Below are 11,052 nucleotides of genomic sequence, written 5' to 3'. Positions count from 1 at the left end.
ATGCAAGTGCCACTAAATCTGTTCTGGCATAGGTCCCAAGTGGCAGGCCAGCTTGTATAGCAGCCTAGATGCTACATAGCCATCCATTCCCTAAGCACACCAAGATTTGGTAGCCTTCTCTATTATCCAGTTGACGGATCGGATCATTTGATTAAATGCTATTTAAACATTAAATGAGAATAAATTCCAATGTCCACATTTTTAGCAATTGTCAATGTAAGGGGTAACAACTAGTCTTTTGCCACTGGGAGATTTTCCAGAGATGCTTTAGACCATTGGGTTCCTTGATACACCATGTTGTAAAGCTTTATTTTCATGGGTGTATTTTATATTTTATGGCATGGACATGTCTTCCAAAGATACTCACCACATTTGGCTTATTTGGTCCAGTCAATGATGTCTTCTATAGAATGGAGCAAATTTTCTATGAGACAATGGGACAATGATCTCTACAGGCTAAGTGAGGAGAGCAGAAATTGACACATTTCACTGAAATGAACATTCAGATATATTTTTGTTCATTATGCATGAGAATTGGCTGTTTCTGTCTAATCACACTTTAAACATGTTTAAAGGATACTTTTCAAAGCTAAGCTGTGTACCAGGTGCCTGTTGTGTTTTATCCCCCAGCAATACACTAAAACAGAAGAAACAGCTGTACCCACCATCATCACCTGCTTAAATTTTGTCCTCTGAGGTCAGTCAATGAGGCAGGGTAAATGGGCAAGCAGTATAAATCAAAACATTGATTTTTTTCAACTCTTTGATGGTGACACTAATGAATTCAGCTTTCTTAGGGGAAATTGTTTTTAGTTTTTCATCATGGTGGGGAAAGGACATTCCAGAGCTTCCACATGCCTGCATCATCATTACTCACGTGAACAGCAACACATGTGATAAATTAAGCCACTCAATGAGCATGTGAATTTCAAACCTATATCTAGAAACCAAGAAATTCTGGTGAGCCAATCTGAGGAAAGCTATGTATAGAGAAAACCTCCATCCATCAACACCACCTTAAGCTCCTATTTTCATGAGCTGTTATGGCATTTGAAGTTCTTTCACAAAGTGATATATCCTCTAACTCAAAATTTGGTATAGATATTGAGACTGATGCACCCACACTGTTGTTAAGAGGGAATGGAAAGATTCTTCACAGAACAGTTTCCCAGGATAGTGTGGTGACTTCCCAGTGTGGTCTAAAAATAACAAGAGAAAACAAGGAAAAAGACTTGGACCCACCACCCACATTGGCATTTATTTCTGGCAAACTACTTTGCCAATAAGGGAGTATAGGTATATTTCATAACACTCAGGATTATGAAATGTTTGAATTGCCAAATTTAAAAAGATACATCATAGGCTTATGTTCTTTTTGTGATAAATAATAACCATTATTTTAATGTTTATAGAACACAGTATTTTGAGAGTGATTACATGGAAGATATAACCAGTCATTTGAAGACTAAATTTGTTATTAGAAAAAAGTCAAAGACCAAGATTTACCCTAAACAGTATTCAGTTAGAATCATTGTTTGCCTATATAAATAAACAAATCCTTTCACAAATCATTCTAACTTCCCTCTCCTTTGAAAAGATGACACTGCAACACTGAACTTTTTACCTTACCTGACCCTTGTAGCTGTGATCCTTTTATCAGGGCTGCTCTCTTTCTAACTGCATAATTCCCTTAAGGACTGGAACTCTCTTACTGCATTCCAGGAATTTTTAGGCATCTGAGGATGCATCCCTTGGAATTCTTCATTCCTAATACATTTTCTATAGTAGAAGAATTTTCAGGTTTTGTTTTTTTTTTTTTTGAGGAACATTTGTATATTTGGATATTCCTAAGGAAGTGTTTATTTAAACTTCAATGTTATTTCAATTTTTTTAAAAACACAGCCTTCAATTAGTAAATAATAATTGTACTTATCATTATTAAGTATGACATGCAGGATGATGAAATCAGGGTGGTTAGCATTTCTTATTAGTTTAATAACTCATTCCCTTGTCTCCCTGTATTTTGGCACATGGTGTCAGCTTTCTGTCTCTCCTCTCCCTCACAATAGCTTCTAGAAATCACTATTTTATTCTGACCTACTGAGATAAGTGTGTGTGTGTGTGTGTGTGTGTTTAGTTACCACATGTGAATGATAATGCATTATCTGTCTTTCTGAGTCTCTCTTATTTTAGTTGACCTAATACCACCATCCCATTCTATTGTTCTACAAGTGACAGAACATCAGTATGTGCTGAATAATATTCTATTTCATGTATATGATACATTTTCCTTGTCCGTTCATCTATCAGTACACACCTTTGTGCATTTTTATTTGGTTATTGTGAATGGTGGCGATATAAAGGAGTGAAGAGTTTCTATGGATATATACCCACAAGAGGGACAAATGAATCATATGTTAGATATGTTTTTATTTTTTAAGGAAGTCTCATTCTTTTTTCATATGGCTATAATGACTATAATTCTACCACTAATGAATATTTTTTTCTAGGCTCAAAGAGATGACTCAGTAAGTAAATAACTTGCTGTGTATGTCAAGTTTGACAAGTTTGGTTCTCTTAAAGATGTCATGTAAAAAACTGGATGTGGTAATCAGTGATCTGGAATCACAGTACTCCTACAATGAGATGGGAATCTGAGGCTGGAGAATCATCAAGAAGCAACAACAACAAGAACAGCTTTTCCTCAATAATCTAGAAGGAGAGAACTGGCTTCCAAAAGTTGCCATTTATCTACCACACACATACCCAGTATCACTAATATATGAAATAAAAGTGTAGAAAGTTTTATGTTCTGTTGTAATAGGAGCGGGCTGCGGGGCTGTGTCCCCGGCACCCGGCCACCCACACGGCTAGCTTTACCCGAAATAATTACTCGGAAACTGTATTCTTTTAAACACTGCCTGGCCTCTTAATGGCTAGCTCTTTCATATCGATCTAACCCATTTCTAATATCCCTGTAACACCACGAGGTGTCTTACCAGGGAAGATCTTAACCTGCGTCTGTGTCTGGTAGGAGAATCATGGCAACTCCCTGACTCAGCTTCTTTCTCCCAGCATTCTGTTCTGTTTATTCCTCCCACCTATGTTTTTACCTATCAGGGCCAAGCAGTTTCTTTATTGCTTAACCAATGAAATCAACAGATTGATATATGACACTTCCACATCAATGTTCTCTGCGTCATTGCCAGCATTTGCTATTTCTTTTCTTTTAGGAAGAAGGCATTCTGACAGGTCTGAGATTATATCTCATTGTGGCTTAGACTTGCATTTCCCTGGTATCTCATGATGTCAATAATTTCCATTTTTCCCATATTGTATTCACTTGTGCATTTAAAATATTATTTCTGAAAATAGTTATGAAATTCAAGAGAACTTTCTAATTTTACTACGTTTAAATTTTTAAAAATAATACGAGAAATGGTTTGTTTAATTAATGCAAAATGCATGCATATAAACATGGCAATGTCAGAAGTGTATATTTATGATATAACATCTGTAACCAGAGCTACTATTTAGAACTGTCGGTATTTTATCATTGAAGAATAGATAATTGAGTGAAATAGATATTTGTCCAAAATATTTGCATGTATGATGCAAATAACATGAACACACACATACACACATCTATTTGTATGTAACACCTGCAATGTTACAACGAGACAATTATGTTAGCATGTGTTATGTGCACATTAACCATCTCATATAGTTAAGCTAAAACTGTGTTGTAATAGGAGCGGCAGGGCTGCATCCCTGGCACCCGACTGCCTGCATGGCTAGCTTATGCCCCAAAATAATTACACGGAAACTGTATTCTTTTAAACAGTGCCTGGCCCATTAGTTCCAGCCTCTTATTGGCTAGCTCTTACATATTGATCTAACCCATTTCTAATAATCTGTGTAGCCCATGAGATGGCTTACCAGGGAAGATCTTAACCTGTGGCTATGTCGGGTGGGAGAATCATGGTGACCAAATGGCTCGGCTTCTTTCTCCCAGCATTCTGTTCTGTTTACTGCACCTACCTAATTTTCTGTCCTATCAGGCCAGGCAGTTTGCTTTATTAGTTAACCAATGAAAGCAACAGATAAGATACAAGAACCACCTCCATCATTTCCCCTTTTTCTGTTTAAACAAAAAAGAAAGGCTTTCACTTTAACATAGTAAAATTACATATAACAAAACAGTTATCAAGCAAGAATTACAGTTACAATATTTATATCTATTTTATCTTTTATCATAACTAAGGAAAACTATAATTATCTATCCATTCTTCAACTCCATCAAAGACTCCAGAAGGATATAATATTACCTAAGCAAAGAAGAAATCCAAAACTCTAGAAATGACAGAGACATCTTGCTTTCTGGACAATTACCCAAAGTTCTTTTGTACCGTTGGGGCATCCATCTTCAGCCTACAGGCCCATAATATCCAGCAGACTCTTCCATAAAGCAGGAAATTTCAAAGACAGTTCAGTCACTTTCTGCTGTGTCCTGCAGAATGTCTCACAGACTCTTTCATGAGTCAGGATCCCCGAAAGACCATCTCACCTTTAGGCAAGTTCAGCAGTCCTCTCTCTGTGGGTTCTTTGTGTCCAGTTTATGCATCAGTCCAGGCAAGAGCAATTTCTTGCCCAAATGGCTATCAAACTCCATAAGGAGCCTCTTCAATGTCCATCTTCCTCTTGAAGTAAATTGGTGCTGCCAGGAGCAGACATGTCTTATTATCATGAAAAGCCCTAAGTTATTAAAACATTAAATGCCATATTCTGTTGTCTTTGAAAGATATGAAGAATGTCTATCTAACTGAAATATATCTCTATCTAGAAAATCTAACTAACATGACTACAAACTTTACTATTATCAGTGATTATCCATTAACAACCTATATTTCCTAATTATACATTACATTTTAAAAATGAACTACATAATCACATTACCTTAATCAAGATCAGAAATACATATACATATAATAAAATTGACCTTAAAATCCACATCAATGCAAATTATTCATATCTACATTATATCCCCTTTAAATGTAAAAGAACATTTATAAACAATATTTGGGAATATGGGCGCAGTTTTTTTTCTCTCCAAACTGCTTCCTGCTGAATGGGGGCACTGTTATTCAGGTCTTTTATGGGATAACCTGTCTGCTAGGTTCATCTCAGTCGGCAGTTGAGCAAAGTAATTTTCAAGGGTGTTCACAGCAACCTTTCAGGAGGGCGTGGTCTATCATCCCATATTGGGATAGACACAATCCACAGGGTCTCATCCTCTGTGAAAACAAAAGAAGACCCTTTCCAAAGCATCATATCCTTAGACCCAAATTCTGAAGTCATACCCTCATGATATCCATTCTGGTTCCACTTGGCAGCCCATATAATGAAATGTCTCTCTGTACTTAGCTCCTTCACAGTCCAAAATTTTAAGGAAAACACAAAGTACATAATCCAGACTCTCTGTGAATTTTCCATTTTTACGTGACTTATTTTTCTTTATTTCTTTTAATCTATAACTATCTGTACTCTGTCTCTTTAAAGACTTTGCCCCCCCCCCCTTTTTAGGTGCATTAATTTTATTCTCTCTCTATTTTTTTTCTCTCTCAAGCCTACGTACACTCATCCAACATTGTGATCCATTTAGTGGTCTGAATCTGTCCTATTGTGAATCTGTAATTTTTTTACTATCCAGGAGCATTTCTTAAAATGTTAAGCACATTTTACAAACTTAAGTTGCACCATGTACAGGTAATATGGTACCGCCTGTGTCCTGCCGAGTATAAACTTTAACTGCACTGTTATTATGGTAATTACGGTAGTTCCTGCCTGAGACCAGCACAGTTCAGCAAGGTGGAGCTGAGCTGCTTTTGCCTCAGGGCCATTTGGTGCCCCTGAGCCACACACAGTTCCAGGCACACAGCAGTCCACATTGCCATCAAGCAAGCAGTAGCACATTACTCCAAATGCTCCATTCAAAAGCTCTGTCTCCCGCAGGAGCCAGACAGAGATTGCAATGGCGGCACAGCCCAGAAAGCCGGCATTTTTAAAACAGCCAGCTTTTTCCTGCTGCTGAGTCAGGACAATTTCTTTGTGGCATGCAACCCACAAACAGCAAAAAGCTGTCTTAAATTCTCTCTCTCTCCTTTTTAAGCCCTCTCAGGTTTTACGTGGCATTAGTTAATCATGTTGGGTGCCATTCTGTTGTAATAGGAGTGGCAGGGCTGCATCCCCAGCACCCGGCCACCCACATGGCTAGCTTATGCCCCGAAATAATTACACGGAAACTGTATTCTTTTAAACAGTGCCTGGCCCATTAGTTCCAGCCTCTTATTGGCTAGCTCTTACATATTGATCTAACCCATTTCTAATAATCTGTGTAGCCCACGAGGTGGCTTACCAGGGAAGACCTTAACCTGTGGCTGTGTCGGGTGGGAGAATCATGGCAACCGAATGACTCGGCTTCTTTCTCCCAGCATTCTGTGCTGTTTACTGCACCTACCTAATTTTCTGTCCTATCAGGCCAAGCAGTTTTTTTTATTAGTTAACCAATGAAAGCAACAGATAAGATACAAGACCCACCTCCATCAAACTGAACAGAGGAGTATTATTTTCCTGAAAATACAGCTGATTTTCTATCCATACTCAAGCCTCAATGAATTTCCATCTGATTAAAAAAAACCGGACATTTTACTCTTTTAATATTTATGATCTTTAAACCACTCCCTTCCTTTCTGAAGGCCAGGATGACTTATTGAAGCATTTTTCTAGGCCAATTATTTAATACCTTTGCTATATCACAAAATTATTTTTAGATGATGTAATTTTTTGCAAGAGAAAGTTATCTCTCTAAATCACTCAAATAGTGTCATGACCATTATTGTCAAAAACATTAAATCAAGTTGCTTTGCTGGCTCAGAATAGAATATAAATATATGTCATTTGGACAGAGTAAAGAAAAGAAAGATGATAAAATATATCTAGGCCCTGAATGGCTTCTATGCACACTGAACACTAAATCCAAATATAGAAACTTTCACTGAAGAGCCCATTGTTTGTTCAGATTATCTGTGATGGAAAACTCCTGCATCATCTCCCTACTTTAAGTAAAGGCAACATGACCAATACACAATTAAATACTTAGATGCCTAATGTTTTCTTTCAAAACACTGCAAAAAAAGCAATGGTTGACTGAGAGTAAAGTCACCTACTGGAAAGCCATGTTTGAAATATTTAAAAATTTGTCTTTGCTGTTCTCTTTCTCTATATCTCTTTCTTTATTTCAAGCTTATTCTTGTCTGACTCTTTTCAATATTTTCCACATGCATTTCGTCATTTTTAGTAGTGAGTCAGATACTGAATGCACTTTTTGTGGGATTGTTTCAGGCTTGTTGCTGCTGTCTGTTGTGTGATCCCTGTTTTCCAGGATGGAGGCAGGTGGTGAGAAGTCATGGAGGCAACAACACAGACTCTAAGAACCTCTTTATTGCTAAAAAAAAAGTCAGGGTTTTTTATGGAATTAGGGAAATTAATCTGCCGCAGGAACATGATTGGTTAAGATTCAAAGAAACGCTCAGAATTCCTTAACTACTTATACAGTGTTTCAGAAATCATGGTAACCTGGCTAAAGAAAGGAACCAAACATTTTGAAGGAGTTTGGTCTCCCTATCACTACCCAACTGTTCATTTGAACTTATCTATTGCCTCACTGAAATAATTTACTCAATTTAATGTATATACTTTCATATTCTGGACTCTTAAGTTTTCTTAGGACATTAACTATGTCCCCAGAGACAAAGCAATATAAAGCAGGCTGTAGAGATATGCTGCTCATAGTTAATTCCTTTCCCCACTAGCTATCTGGGTGACTTTGAACAAGTTACCTAACAGCTTTGTGGCTCATCCTGAAGGGTAAGGTGGTTGTGAGCACTACATAGATAAATTTTTACAGGCTGCATATACATGTTCTTGGATTTTGCAATTCTTTCATGGATCTTTGTGACCTCTGAGTCTAGTAACGTTATATAACACAAAGGTGTTTGAGTGAAGCCTCACCCTAGCTCCTGGCATCCATTTATCCAAAGAGTCTGGAATGTTCCCCTGGAAGTTCCATTCCCTTTCCCTGGAAGTTGCCTCAGCCCAAACTCCACCCCTGAGAAAGCCTGCCAAATGATGACCACTCCCCAGAGATGCTCAAGACCACTCCCACAGGGTATTTAAGGGCACCCCAGAGAATCACGTGGTTTTTCTACTCTTCCTTCCAAGACTTCTCTCTAGGGGACTAGAAAGCCATCCAGGAGCATTAGCATCCATTAAACCTGGGCTTTTTCTAATTTGGTTTGATTCAGATTATTGTGTCAGCAGGGAGGTTTATCGGGATGTACTGAGGTAAAAGTTAATGAATTAACTGGAGGAATTGGGGAACAAAAATCACCTTTGTGGAAATAGATGCTTATACCATCAAAAGACTCTCAAAAGTTAGATTTTTAAAGTTTCCTCATTTCTGTCCTAGTGCAGATGATAGAGACACTTTTTCTAGAACCCAGGCCATGATGCTTCAAACAATTTTACTGTATTACTAATCGAAAATAATAACTACTATTCTTCTTTGACAGTCCTTTCCAAAGCATTTAGGTGAACCTGGAACCAACTGTATTGGATCGAAATATTGCTTCTTAAGACAGTTTCCAAAGCTAAAATCAAGGAGCTAAGTCTGATTTATAATAGTGTAAATTCTGGGACTTTAAAATGTCTCTTGATACCTATGTCCATTTTCTCAATAAGCAATTAAATTGTTATATTTTATATTTAATCAGAATACATCTTTTTCCAGCTAAAATAATGTTTTTACCAGTTTCTTTTTTTACATTCATACAGCCAGAATCTCCCTCATTCATTTTATTTACATTAATACAGCCAGTACCTCCCTTGTAATGGGCTCCCATGTATTTTTGTTGTAGTTTGTCCTCTACATTAGATATTGCCAGAGATTTTCTGCCAGAATTGCTGGTGACCTATGGGTCTGATTATGCCAAATTCTTAATCTTTTTCCAATGCTGAAAAAAAATTAAATTTTAGACTTGAGTTTTCAACTCCTTTTATTCCATTCTATCCTTTTACGAATGACAGTTAAAAGCATGACTTATATATACATACATTCTAATCCTTGGAGGACATGTATCTCAGGAGTAGAGCCCTATGTTCCAATATGAGTAATACTGCATATGAATAAGGGAGATTAGAGTACAACCAAGATATCTGCAAGGGCATGAAAAATCAGATACTAACTGGAGGATGCATAGAGGTTTTAATCAGTAAGAAAAAGTTACCCATTTCCTCTATTTGATCATGGGTTTCTATGGGTAGAGATGCTGCTCATTTGTCTTTGCTTTTCTATCACAAAGTATAAAATTTTACAGCAAATACCTACTATGTGCCAGATAGTTTACCATAGCATGACAGAGAGAATCACTATTGTTTGTGCCCCATGGAATATAAATCCTACTTTAGAAAAGTGACAAATAACTGAGTGAACAAATCAACAGAAATATGATTCCAGCTTGTATTAAATGTCTGCTTGGAAAGAATGCTGGGGAATTTTAGTTAGGATGATCATGCAGTGTCTCTGAGGAGAAAACCTCTTCAAGAACCATGGACAAGAACAGGGATGGTAGAACAAGCATCAAGACAGGAGACTGGGCAACTGCAGTCTGCTAGCAGGACTTGAACAGAGTATTTATTCAGAAACAGAATTGATAAAAATGATACCAGCAGAGCATCAGGGAAGGACAAGAATGCTGGGCTTGGAATTGGGAGACCTGAGTTTCCCAATTTTGCATCTTTCGGCTTAGCTTTTACTTGTTTAACAGAAAACAAGTTGGTCAATGATCCCCAACATTAAGGCTTTTAGCTTCTGCTTCCTATTTTGGGGATTGAAGTACTCTGGGTTTCTTGGAAATAAGAGTGGGAAAATAAATTACCTTTATTCTTCCTTCCTTGCTCATGGTATCTCTGGCCTGTTTTAGTATATGTTGTCCCTGTGTGTCCACCAAAATATGTCTAAGGATAGAGGGGAAAGAAAGCAGTAGATGAAGGGTTTCCTTCAAGGGAAAGTTGGTTGCCCAGGAAGGCATAGCTTCACTTAGAACAAACGAAGCTATTTATTTCTTCTTTTTTTTTTCAAATTGAAAAAAATTTAATACAAAATATTTCTGCTCACCCATCTACTCCCCTCCTCCCCACCTATCTCCATGCCTCCTTTCACTTTCAGAAAACAGGCAAATATGAAAGACAAAGAAGGATAAAACAAAAGGAATAAACTAAGAACCAAAAATAAACAAAGATCAGGAAAAACAGATACACACACAGCAATGAAACTCATCAAAATACAATTGGAATGTACAAGCAAAAGATCATGAAGTTCAGTTTTTAAAAACGTCCAAAGAAGGAATTATGTGACAATCTCCAAAAATACCTTTGAGTTTGTTTTGTGTTGGTCTTTAATTGCTGGGTATGGGTCCTGCTCTTAATTGTATTGCTGTAGTGGTTTGTATACCCACTGAGACTTCCTTGGAGCAAATTAATTTTTCTTTGCGCTTTTCAATTGGAGCTAACTTTGGTGTTGGAGATTGGAGCTTGTGTCTATTTTCTTCTCTCAGTGTTGAGACCCCATCTGGCTTAGAAATGTGCAGTCCCTGTGCATGCTATCTCAGTCTCTGGGAGTTCATCTACGTCTCAGTTCTGTTGTGTCTGAAAGATACTTTTTCCTTGATGTCCTCTGTCCTCCCTGAATCTTACAATCTTTCTGTGTCCTCTTCTGTAGAGTTCTGAAGTGTCCTGAGGGTGAGGGATTTGGAGATATTCCACTTAACACTGAATGTTCCAAGATCTCTCATTCTCTGCACATGAACAGAGCAATTTCAAGGAGTGGAAGTAGAGATGATAAAGATACAATTTGACCTTAAGCCTTATGACACCACAGACACAGGCAGAGAGGATGTGGAGCTTTCCATTGGCATTTTTACACCTGTTCTGTTG

Source organism: Microtus pennsylvanicus, chromosome 1 (assembly GCF_037038515.1).
Source record: "Microtus pennsylvanicus isolate mMicPen1 chromosome 1, mMicPen1.hap1, whole genome shotgun sequence".
Classification (NCBI taxonomy): Eukaryota; Metazoa; Chordata; class Mammalia; order Rodentia; family Cricetidae; genus Microtus; species Microtus pennsylvanicus.
Note: the sequence above shows the minus strand (reverse complement) of the source record.